The 11,597-nt window shown below is 35.0% G+C and overlaps 1 protein-coding gene across 3 annotated transcripts in view; it reads right to left on the bottom strand.

Annotated features, from left to right (window-relative positions):
- LOC117177192 (L-lactate dehydrogenase) overlaps positions 1 to 11,597 on the bottom strand; it is an 88,541-nt gene that overhangs the window by 46,750 nt on the left and 30,194 nt on the right. The window contains exon 1 of one of the 3 annotated variants that reach the window (XM_033367725.1): positions 2,139 to 2,302. The exons of the other annotated variants lie outside the window; for them this stretch is intronic. The gene's annotated coding sequence lies outside the window, so the exon portion shown is untranslated. Of the gene's footprint in view, positions 1 to 2,138; positions 2,303 to 11,597 lie in introns of those variants that run through there. 3 annotated transcript variants of the gene reach the window in all.

Below are 11,597 nucleotides of genomic sequence, written 5' to 3'. Positions count from 1 at the left end.
AGGGTGGACACGCTGGGGCTTACATATTCGGATCAGCTATTCGGTCAAATCCATGCATTTTCGAATGGATCAAGTTTATCATAGTTTCCATGGTTGCGTTCGAAACTTCAAATGGATACAAGTGTTTAAAAAATATAGGCTAAGTTATGTAGTAATTGCAAAGAATAAAAGTGTTTCATTAAAAATGAAGTAAGACTTGCGCACTAAGGGTAAACATCAATTTTCTTCTATGTCAATAATATTATGGAATGGCTGCTGAATGACAAATACTATAAATTTGTAATAATATTGTGGGCTTTTAGTGGGCGAAGAGTGAATTGTGTTTAACGCTTATTTGCGGCATTAAAAGGGTATGTTATGAATATATAGGAATTGTTTTGAGTAGAATGAATAAAATATTACATGCAAACATTTTGAATTGACATCACTCACAATTACTTAAGCGATTTGGGTAAAAAGGTGAATCCGACCATAACCTCGAAATAATGACATATCGGCCCGGCACGTTTATTATACTTTGATTGATTATTCTTTACCAAAAAAATGTTTTGTGGTTTTATATGTTTATTACTGACAGTGTCGGCAGTAATAATTTTAACAATAATTACTTAATAATAATTTAACAAACATTACTTATTAATAACTTTAATGAGTAACACATTATTTTTGAAATTAAAAGCTGATTTCCATTGTTTTTTTTTCACAGATCGATCATAGATGAAATACACATCAGGAAATTCAGATGGAGTTGGTGTATTTCAGCTGGTTCATTTCAAAAGCATTTTAACTTGCCTGAATTTTAATTAATAAAGTCTTTTGGGTTTTTTTTATTTTAGAAAATGTTTTCTCTGGACAGCATTTCAAAATTTGGTTTAATCAACCACTAAAATAAATTAGAGACTCGCTGATAATAGGAGTGTAGCAAAAATAATGTGATGTTGTCCTGTATTTATATTTCTAAAAAATTGAAATAACAATTCTGGCCTAAAAGAAAACCATATGTCTAGATTTATTTCTCATACAATTTTATCATCAACGAGTCCCTAATTTATTTTAATAGATGATCAAACAAAATTTTAGGATGAGGTCCAGAGAAAACATTTTATAAAATACAAAAAAAACTCTAAATAATCGATAAATTAAAATTCTGACAAGTTAAATTGCCTCTAGATATCTTTCTGATACACCTATACCATAAAAATGAATTAAAATTAATTTTAAAGGCTGAATAATGCCAGTTTGGAAATCAGATCCAGAGATAGCAATTTCGAAGATAGAATAATTTCTGAAAAAATGGAATAACAATTCTGGCCTAAAATATCTTCTGCAGATTTATTTCAGATAAAATTCTATCACCAACGAATCTCTCATTTCTTTTAGTAGCTGATCAAACCAAATTTTAGGATGAAGTCCAGGGAAAACATTTTCTAAAACACATACAAATTTCGCAATAATTGATAGATTGAAATTCAGACAAATTCAATTGTTTCGAAATATATTCTTGATACACCTATATCATAAAAATGAATTAGAATGAATTTTAAAGGCTGAACAAATGCCAGTTTGACAATCAGATCCAGAGACAGCAATTTCGAAAATAGAATGATTTCTAAAAAAAATAGAATAACAATTCTGGGCTAAATTATCTTGCCCAGATAAATTTTTTAAACAATCCTATCACTACCGAGTCTCTAATTTATTTCAATAGGTAATCAAAAAAAAATTTAGGATGAGGTCCAGAGAAAAAATTGTCTAAAGTACAAAAAAAAATCTCTAAATATTTTATCAATTCAAATTCAGGCAAGTTAAATTACCTCGATATATCTTCTTGATACGCCTATGCCATTAAAAATGAATTAGAATTAATTTTAGAGGCTGATCAAATGCCAGTTTGGAAATCATATCCAAGATAGCAATTTCGAAAATAGAATAATTTCTAAAAAAAATGGAATAACAATTCGGGGTTAAATTATCTTGTCTAGATAAAATTTTTAAACAATCCTATCACCAACGAGTCTCTAATTTATTTTAATAGATGAGCAAACAAAATTTTAGGATGAGGTCCAGAGAAAACATTTTCTAAAATACAAAAAATCCCTAAATATTTTATTAATTAAAATTCAGGCAAGTTAAATTACCTCGAGATAACTTTTTAATACACCTGTATAATCAGCATTACTCAGAATCAATTTTAGGCTGATCAATCCCCAGTCTTGGGATAAGGTCTAGAGATAACGGTTTTCCAATAATGTTCATTGAATTGAACCAGCTGAAATACACCAACTCCATCTGAATTTCCTGATATGTATTTCGTCTATGATCGATCTGTGAAAAAAAACAATGGAAATCAGCTATTAATTTCAAAAATAATGTGCTACTCATTAAAGTTATTAATAAGTAATGTTTGTTAAATTATTATTAAGTAATTATTGTTTAAATTATTACTGCCGAGACTGTCAGTAATAAACATATAAAACCACAAAACATTTTTTTGGTAAAGAATAATCAATCAAAGTATAATAAACGTGCCGGGCCGATATGTCATTATTTCGAGGTTATGGTCGGATTCACCTTTTTACCCAAATCGCTGTAAGTAATTGTAAGTGATGTCAATTCAAAATGTTTGCATGTAATATCTTATTCATTCTACTCAAAACAATTCCTGTATATTCATAACATACCCTTTTAATGCCGCAAATAAGCGTTAAACACAATTCACTCTTCGCCCACTAAAAGCCCACAATATTATTACAAATTTATAGTATTTGTCATTCAGTAGCCATTTCATAATATTATTGACATAGAAGAAAATTGATGTTTACGTCTTAGTGCGCAAGTCTTACTTCATTTTTAATGAAACACTTTTATTATTTGTAATTACTACATAACTTAGCCTATATTTTTTTAACACTTGTATCCATTTGAATTTTCGAACGCAACCATGGAAACTATGATAAACTTGATCCATTCGAAGATGCATGGACTTGACCGAACAGCCGATTCGAATGCAACTTTGAAGGCACAGAATACGAAAATGACCCTGTACAATGGGTTCTTGCCTGCTGTTGTGCAATTCGGGTGGCAATCAAGTTCGCCATGTATGTAAGCTCCAGCCTGTCCATTTTGAACCTTTAAAGCTTTTTGAGGCTTTTGAATTTTAAATATTAAGCCGCAGACTTGATATTTAGCTTGTGTATATACAAATTATTATATAATTTATATTCACAATTATGAATTTTTTCCCTTTCATATTTTAACAACATAATCGTAGTGGGTAAATACAATCCCTCAAAGAGGAGTTTTTCGAAAAATGGTCTGGTTCTTGTTTTATTATAATTAAATGAAAATTCGATGCATTTTATGGGTCTGAGAAGTAGCAAACCGCCACTATCGTTTTCGAATCAAACGAAGTGTTGTTAGAAACTCATTAGCATTTGGGAAAACTAGTGTCGAAAAATGTGGAAAGTCAGGTTTAGCCCGCCGCATTCTTCCGAACTCCCTCTACTATATATTGTATGCGAGGGGCTAATCACTCTCAAATTAGTGTAACCGTTAAAATTTAACGTCCATCTTACTGACGTTATTGATATTAAAAAGAACGTACGCGCCTTATTCGCTTTAACTGTAACCGTCATACTGCAAATCGCGTAAACTCTTAGTGTGAATACATTGATAATACTATGAAGCAATCCGACTTCTAGCGGACACTTCTTATAAGTGCTATTTACACTAACCGAGGTAACCGCGCGCAGTGACTCTATTCTCGTCCTTATAGGAGTCCTTATATTAATTATTTCGTATGTTAGGTTCTGTTAAGTTAGATTCATTTGTAGGTTAAGATCGAGTTAACCTATTAAATATAGCACACATTTAAGACTGAGAACCGTACGCTTACATAGCTACACGTGTGGTTGAATTTCATTCGGCTAGGTTAGGTTTGGTCAGGTTTTTTTTAGGTTAAAATAGGTTTGACCTCTTTGCAGATTAAGCCCAAGCTTATTCAAACGGTACCGCAAATACAAAGGGACAGCACAATCAGTTTAATTGTGTTTCGTAAGGTTAAGTTAGGTTAGGTTAGGCTAGGTTAGATTTATTTCTAGGTTAGGCTCGAGTTGACCCATTCGATGTAGCACACATTTGCTACTGGGAAAATATGCTTCCAGAGATTTACGCGTAGTTCAATAAATTTCTGTTAATTCAGGTTAGGTGAGGTCAGGTTCTGTTGGGTAAATTTATGTTAAATAAGTTGCTATCAGGCAAGGGTTGATCCTTCACAGTTGTCGACATGTTTTTGAAGTGAAAATTTGCATCACTGGCATTATTTTGAAATTTATTTGCCTCTGTGCATGATTTTCCGCCATTTTTTGAGGTTATGGCTCAACCATGACGTGATGGGTGATTTTTGATACCGAATTTGAATTCAGCGCCCCAAAATCCATAGGAGTACGTGTGTCTTGTTACCAGATCCGCACACTTTTTTTTGTGTGGCTGTGTAATATATCTGTAAACAAACTTGTAAATATACGGAACTTGTTTTTTGGAACGAGATTTTTTTTGTGCGCTATATACAATTTTTGGGCTCTTACTTTTTTCAAAAAATTAGTTTTCTTGTGGAGGTGGTACCTTACGTAAACCTATCACTTCCACATCCAAAAATACAAAATAATAAAAATCTAATTACACCCGAATTTTGGGTGAACTTTCAAATAAGCAAATGATTTAATTGGTAATAAATCAATTGTTCAATTGGAGTAACTGGAATCATAATAATTTCGACCCGAAAATAAATTTTCAACTGGGAAGATTAATTTCTACTAAAAAAGGTGACTTTGAATTTAAAAAGATAAATTGTCAGTAAAGTATTTGATAATTAAATTTTCAGGTGAAACAATGTTCAAACAAACTAATACGTAATTTAACCGATTGCAATGTGAAAATTTACTTCAAAAATTTTTAATTTTTATTAAATTTGAATTATATGTAAGAAAAATGTAGCGCAAATAGGTCAAAGGCACAAGAAAAAAACTACAAATTATGAGGAAATAAAATACACTACCCGCACACTTATGTCTTACTCCCCAGCAAACGTTGTGATTTTTGCTTTATTTTTCAACGTTACATATTTTACGAAATTGATTATAATTAACTAATTACTCTCTGATCGTTTGAAAATAAAACGAGGTACAAATGTATAGAGTTAACACACAGCTTTTTCATTTACGCGTTTTTCCCCTTCAAAATATTAGAAATAATCTGCAGTCGATCTACTGTTGTGCCGCGTGAAGTCACGTCGACTCGTTTGTACAAGCAAAGGGTCGTTTTATGATACAGCGCGATACACTAGTTTCGTTATTCCATACGTTATTCACGTTCCGAACACTATTTTCATTCTCTTCCTTAAATTTGCGTTCGAGTTACGGAAAATACCCTATTTTCTTTACGCTTGTGACTGATCTTTCTAAATAACGAGTTACATTAAACCTCGCATTAAACTCACAATGATTTCGTATCACCTTCATTATTTATAGTAATTCTTTGCGTTCAGCAGTCTTTCGGCCACCCTCAGCCAAGGTTGTATCGTCTACGAAACGTTAACAAAATAAAGAATACTTTTATAGTTAAAACTATAAGTTAAAAATTGAATTCATTACTCTCATTCTGTTAGAAATTAGCGATCCTGACAGGATAGTGGCACACGATCCCTTGGAAAATAAAATACGACAATGCAGGGAATCAAAATACCCTATCTTTGATTCGGACCTCGAATAAAACACTGAGAACTACGGTTCTCTTAGGAAGGACTACGGATTTCTCTTCGGAAAGTCCGTAAAACAAGGAACTTGTTAGGTATTGGGTAAAATTAAGAGCGAAATTAAGTACGCCTTATTCTACGTAAACCCTATTACCAGAAAGTTCCGTAATAAGAACTTTGGGTACGCGAAAAACCGCGGTAAAATTATAGGCAAAAAAGCAAGCGTACAGCCGCCTATGCGAAAGCACCCTCGGTCCCCGACGCGCAGTGGCATACAACCGGTAAAATCTTACGAAGTTCAGGCTGCTGGAAGCTAAGTGTTCCGAACAGCTATACCTAATTCGAATATGCCGCTCTAACAAAGAATGCAGTTGAATTGTTAAAAGTGCGGAAACCCGGATATTTAGCAGCACAATGCTATGCCAAAATGCAAAATTTTCATCCAGGACAGTTCCAAAATCGCCCCCACAAAACCCTGTACGAAATATCCAAGAAATCGTGCACCAAGAAGGCGCACAGAATTATTTAGAATTTCAAGAAATGACTCCCGAAGAAATAAACGAACAGCTATAATACGAGGAGAATACAGAATTGCAAATATCAGCGGCAGATTGTTATCCATCAGGGGCAAACATTCAAATGCGACTACCTTATCAAAGAAAACAATGTGCCAACTTTCTGGAAATGAAGGTGTTTCCCATGAAAAAATATTTCTTCAAGGGAAAGGACCGACACTACTCACATTATGCCACTTACATTAATTACTTTGGGAAAAAATATGTTTTTCACAGTGTAGATGATGATCTTTCTTTGCCAGAAGCTGGAATTATAGGGCTACCTTTTTTAACCCATATTCAAGATATTCAATTACGCCGCAATATCTGATTTAACAGAATAAAAAATTACCTCTACATGATGATGGACGTTTGACTAGTGGCAAGACAGCTCAAATCAACAGAATAAGCCTTGATGTACCTAAATAAGAAATATTTATTGAGAATAAACCCAATACACCGCTCGGTATTTATTTAATCAAATATGCTCAACTAATAGTTCCATATTACAACTATTACAGGAACCCCACACTGATCAAAGTACCGATATACGAATCCATTCAGAATATAAGAGAAGTACATAGGGCAACTATTAATCAGGAGGAAGCAGCTCTTGAATATCGATTGACAGATTCACGAGAAAAAAAAGGCTGCAACACATAGAAGACGAGATCCGCGAAAACTTATCGAAAGGAATAGCGTCTTACAAAGGAGATCCGCTACCATGTACCGACCTAGTGGAACACGAGATTGTTCTTAAATCAGAAAAAATAGTCAACATTAAATCATATAGGCCGCCGGAGCGTCATAAAGGAGAAATGTCAACACAAATGGGATATTTGCTAAAAAAGGACGTGATAAAAATTAAAAATCATCTTATAAGTTCCCCATTTGGGTAGTACCGAACAAAATAGACACTTCAGGAACGAAAAAAAAAGTGAATTGGCATAGACTTCAGAAAGATTAACGAGGAAACAGACCAAGCTGCATATGCACTGCGGGTTTTAGATTATATCCTAGATCAGTTAGCAAAATCTAAATTATTCTCTGCTTTCGATTTAAGCTCTGGTTTTCACCAAATACATATGGCAGTTGAATAAAAAATATACATCTTTGTCAACACCTGAAGGGCATTTCAAATTTAACAGAATGCCTTTTGGATTAAAGAATGCCCAGCCACATGTCAACAAATGATGGATAGAGCATTAGGAGGATTAGCAGGAAAAATATGTTTTGCACGTTATTACCAAAGATGAAGTAAAGGCCAATCCAGTAAAGTTAGAAGCAGAAAAAATTTCCAGGCAGCCTACAAATGTAAAAGAAATGCAATCGTTCTTAGGACTAGCTGGCTACTATCGAAAATTTATACTGAATTTTTCATTCATAGCTTAACCTCTGACAAAGCTAATGAAACAAGACACAGTATTTAACTGGTCACGCGAATGTCAAGAGAACTTTGCGCTTTTGAAAAATAAACTTTGTGAAGCCTAGGTGCCGAACAGAATTACAGCGCATCCGAGAAGGAAGTTCTAGCCATCGTTTGGTCGGTAAAACGACTCAGGCAGTATCTGCTATGAAGAAAATAAAAAATTTAAACCGATCACCAAGGTCTGACATGGTTAAACAACGTTAAAGATCCTTTATCCAGTACTCAAAAGGGAAAGAGAACAAAGCTGCTGGCTGCCTATCGCGATTGTTTCCAATCACGGACCCTTCAGAAGAAGATCTTGAGGAAAACAGTTCAGGAAGAGAGCCCTCTGTCGAAGAAACCGCAAGCACTTCACGAGCAACAAAAACAGCTTTGACCAATAAAATGGCTCTATGCATGGAGCACAAATCAGTTGAATGGGATAAGACACTGAAAATTGTGACCATGGCTTATAATACTATGAAACATGAAGGAACTGGGTATTCCCCTTTCCAGCTGACTTTTGGAAGAGAAACAAACATCCTTTCTATGCTGAGCATAACACTTTCGATAAAGTTCTCGGACCTTGTTCAAAGGTGAAAAGATATGCATGAATGATTATTCAACAAAGCCAGGGAAAGATTAACCTTGCAAAAAGAAAAGTATAAGAAACAGCGAGATGCAAGGATCATAAAATCACAAGGAATTTATGCAGCCGGAGACCTGGAAAAGTCCATCAACCAAACACCTATCAACAAGCTCTCTCCAAGTTGGAAAGGGCCCGAGGTTGTCTTAGAAGCAATAGAAAATAACAATTACAAGTTTGGTGTTGAAAATAAAATTCTCACCATCCATGCTAATCAAATAATGTCATACTATACGTAATTTCCTCGCCTGGATTTTGTTAATGCACGTGGGAGTGTGTCTAGGAAATTACACCATAACAAATATCAACGGAAACATCTTTCAAGAGGAGGAAGGAAAAGCCCATATTTACCGCGAAAAATGGAACCTCAACGTATCTGTGAATACAACCAAAACACAACAAAAATCTAATCTTATAGCAGATACTCTCAAAGTCGCAGTGAAAGCCTGTGATTCCAGCTACGCCAAAGATTGCGAAATTAGAATGGTGAGTAAACGGTATGAAAGGCTACGCCAAAGAGAAGAGCTACTGCAACAAGGTCATGGGTATTCGCTGAACCAAAAGAGGATTGCTCAATGCTGTGGGAGAAATATCTAAAAGCTTATTCGGGACTATGAGTAACAGTGATCGAACATCTATTAATAAAGAACTTGACCAACTTTACTCGGATAATAAGGAGTAAGCTATAGTATTTTGTAATCACACCAAAGTCCTGAAGTTATTGCTGAACTCTTCATTGATTGACTACAAAACTTTGGAAAGAACGTTTGAAGTCGAAGCTGAGACCAGACATCTGATCAGAGGTAGTCTGATTAACAACACAAAAAATTTGTTCAGAGCTTCATTCATTCCCAGATGCAAACGCCTTAAATATTAATGGACACGATTTAAGAGTTTGAGACTATATATCGAACTCGCTATCATTTTGATGCCAACCCGGAAAGCTACCTACACATCCTCGATCTCAGAGAAATTAACTATACCTGTCCTCAAGAAAGAAGAATATGCGATAACTCATATCATCCTTATACTTCAGTTTTATATGAGTCAAAACTCAGGTTCAGGCCAGCCCCTCTGTTCATTATCTAAGCGCTCCAACCCATGAGATTCTAACGGAAGCCCCTACACCTGCAAATGTAACACTATGAGTTAACAATAGGGGACTTAAACTTTAGAGACTAAAAGATGTGTAAAAGGGGTGGCGTAAGGAACTCATGAGCATGTGGGAAAACTAGTGTAGAAGAATGTGGTAAGTCAGGTTTAATCTGCCGCATTCTCTCGAACTCCCTCCACTCTATATTGTATGGGCAATCTAGGCGACGTGTTACAGAAGGGACGTTCGGCAGTCTTTCGGCCAACCTCAGCCAGTGTTGTATTGTCTACGAAACTATGACAAAATAAAGAATAATTACAAAGTTAAAGCAATAAGTAACAAAGTGAATTCATTACTTTCACCATGTTACAGGGTGGTCTGCAGTGTTATTTTTTCGACGATACTTTAAACATCGTAAACCCCAGGATCAAGCCCAGGATTTTATTGAGTGCCTGTCAAGCCTCACTCAACCTTTCTACAGTTAGAGATAAGAGTCGGTTGAAAGAAATTAGACGTTCAAAAAAGAAAGAAGACAATCGATTAATCCGTTAAATTGCAAGTTATTTCATTTTTTTCAAGATTACACTTGAAGGGTATGCAATTTCCAACCTTTTCTTGAGTATTTCCCTTTCCTCTACCTGCATGCTCTCATACCCGCTCCCACTCTGAATGTCACTACTCTATTCCATTTTCTCTGAATTTTAATCTTTTTCAGGTACTCTGGTTTCCTCTGCCCCTTAACCATTCTATGCCAGCTGTTGTACCTTGAATCTGCGATTTTTTCCCATCTTTCCTCACCTTGCCTTGCATTTATCTCTTCCTCTATTTCCTCCCACTCTGTACCCCTCTCATGTATATCACATTTACGCCTGATTTCATATTTCTCCACCTTCCATTTTGAACGCCCAACGTTACTTTTCATCTCTTTATTCATGACCTGGCGGGGACACGCTTGTGCACTTTTGCTTCCCTCTCTCTATCTTAGTTTCTCTTTGAAGTTCCAGGCTCTTTTCACTTGCCTCACCATCATTTTTGCTAGTCCTATTCCTTCCCTCAACATATCACCTGGACAACTTCAGCTCACTACCAAACTCCAACTCAAAAATCGCTCATGCAAACTTTCGATTTTCTTGTGTTCTTTCCATCCCCAGATTTCTCATACCATAGCTGAACACTGACCATACTAATACTACTAATAATAATATTACTAAACAGAAGTGAACTCAAAGGACACCCTTGCCTGAGTCCCCTTTCTGTCAAGAATTCCTTATATACCGTGGGCTGACAACGTAAATGGGACCGTGATACGGATAAGGCCAATTTTCACATGACATGTTCTTCTGATGATGAGGAACGTAAAAATGGGTGCCTGGCAGGTGTGAGTGGATGCGTTCACCTGTAGCGATCTGTCAAAGGTGCGAATTTTTGGCAGTTAACTTACGTGACTCGGATAAGGTTAAAAATTGGTGTACATGTAGGGGCTGACATTAGAAATAGTACCTGCGCATTGCCAGGCACTTACCTGGATGCAAAAGTGTTGCCAGGCGGCTTCGAAGTCGCCGAAAACTCAGGTGAAATTTCTTGAAATTGATTTCACAGGAAAAAGTTTGAAACAAAAGTTGGTCCACTCCCGGAGATGCATATTTAAATTGGTATATAATTTTTTGATAAAATTGATATATTAGGAGAAAACATCGATTAAAGAAATGCCATAAGAATAAAAAGCCCTTTTTATTGACAACAAGTGATTTTTTCGAAAATTATTAAGAGACAAAAGGTACTCTATTACAGGTATACTCCAAGATGAATAAGAAGTATTTGTTCAAAATGTTAATATTTACCAAGTTATTCGCATTTTTCCTTCTTTTTCCCATTTTTTCAATCACCTGCTGTATCTTTAGCAATTTAAAAGAAGGTGTGCTCAAAATTAGTACACGAATAAAGTAAGTCTTGTCCAATGAATTGGCGTCAGCCACTTTCAATTAAAACAATAACTTATTCTGCTATAAATAATCGTAATCAGTGTCACGTTCTCAGCTTCGGATTATCGTAGAAAGTTGTAATAAAGATGAATATGATTATAAAAATTAAACAACAAAATCGCTTTACTTTAAAATACCCATTATTTATTATTGTTAAAGTTT

This window comes from Belonocnema kinseyi, chromosome 7, assembly GCF_010883055.1.
Source record: "Belonocnema kinseyi isolate 2016_QV_RU_SX_M_011 chromosome 7, B_treatae_v1, whole genome shotgun sequence".
Lineage (NCBI taxonomy): Eukaryota > Metazoa > Arthropoda > Insecta > Hymenoptera > Cynipidae > Belonocnema > Belonocnema kinseyi.
Note: the sequence above shows the minus strand (reverse complement) of the source record. Positions and strands in the feature narration are given on the sequence as shown.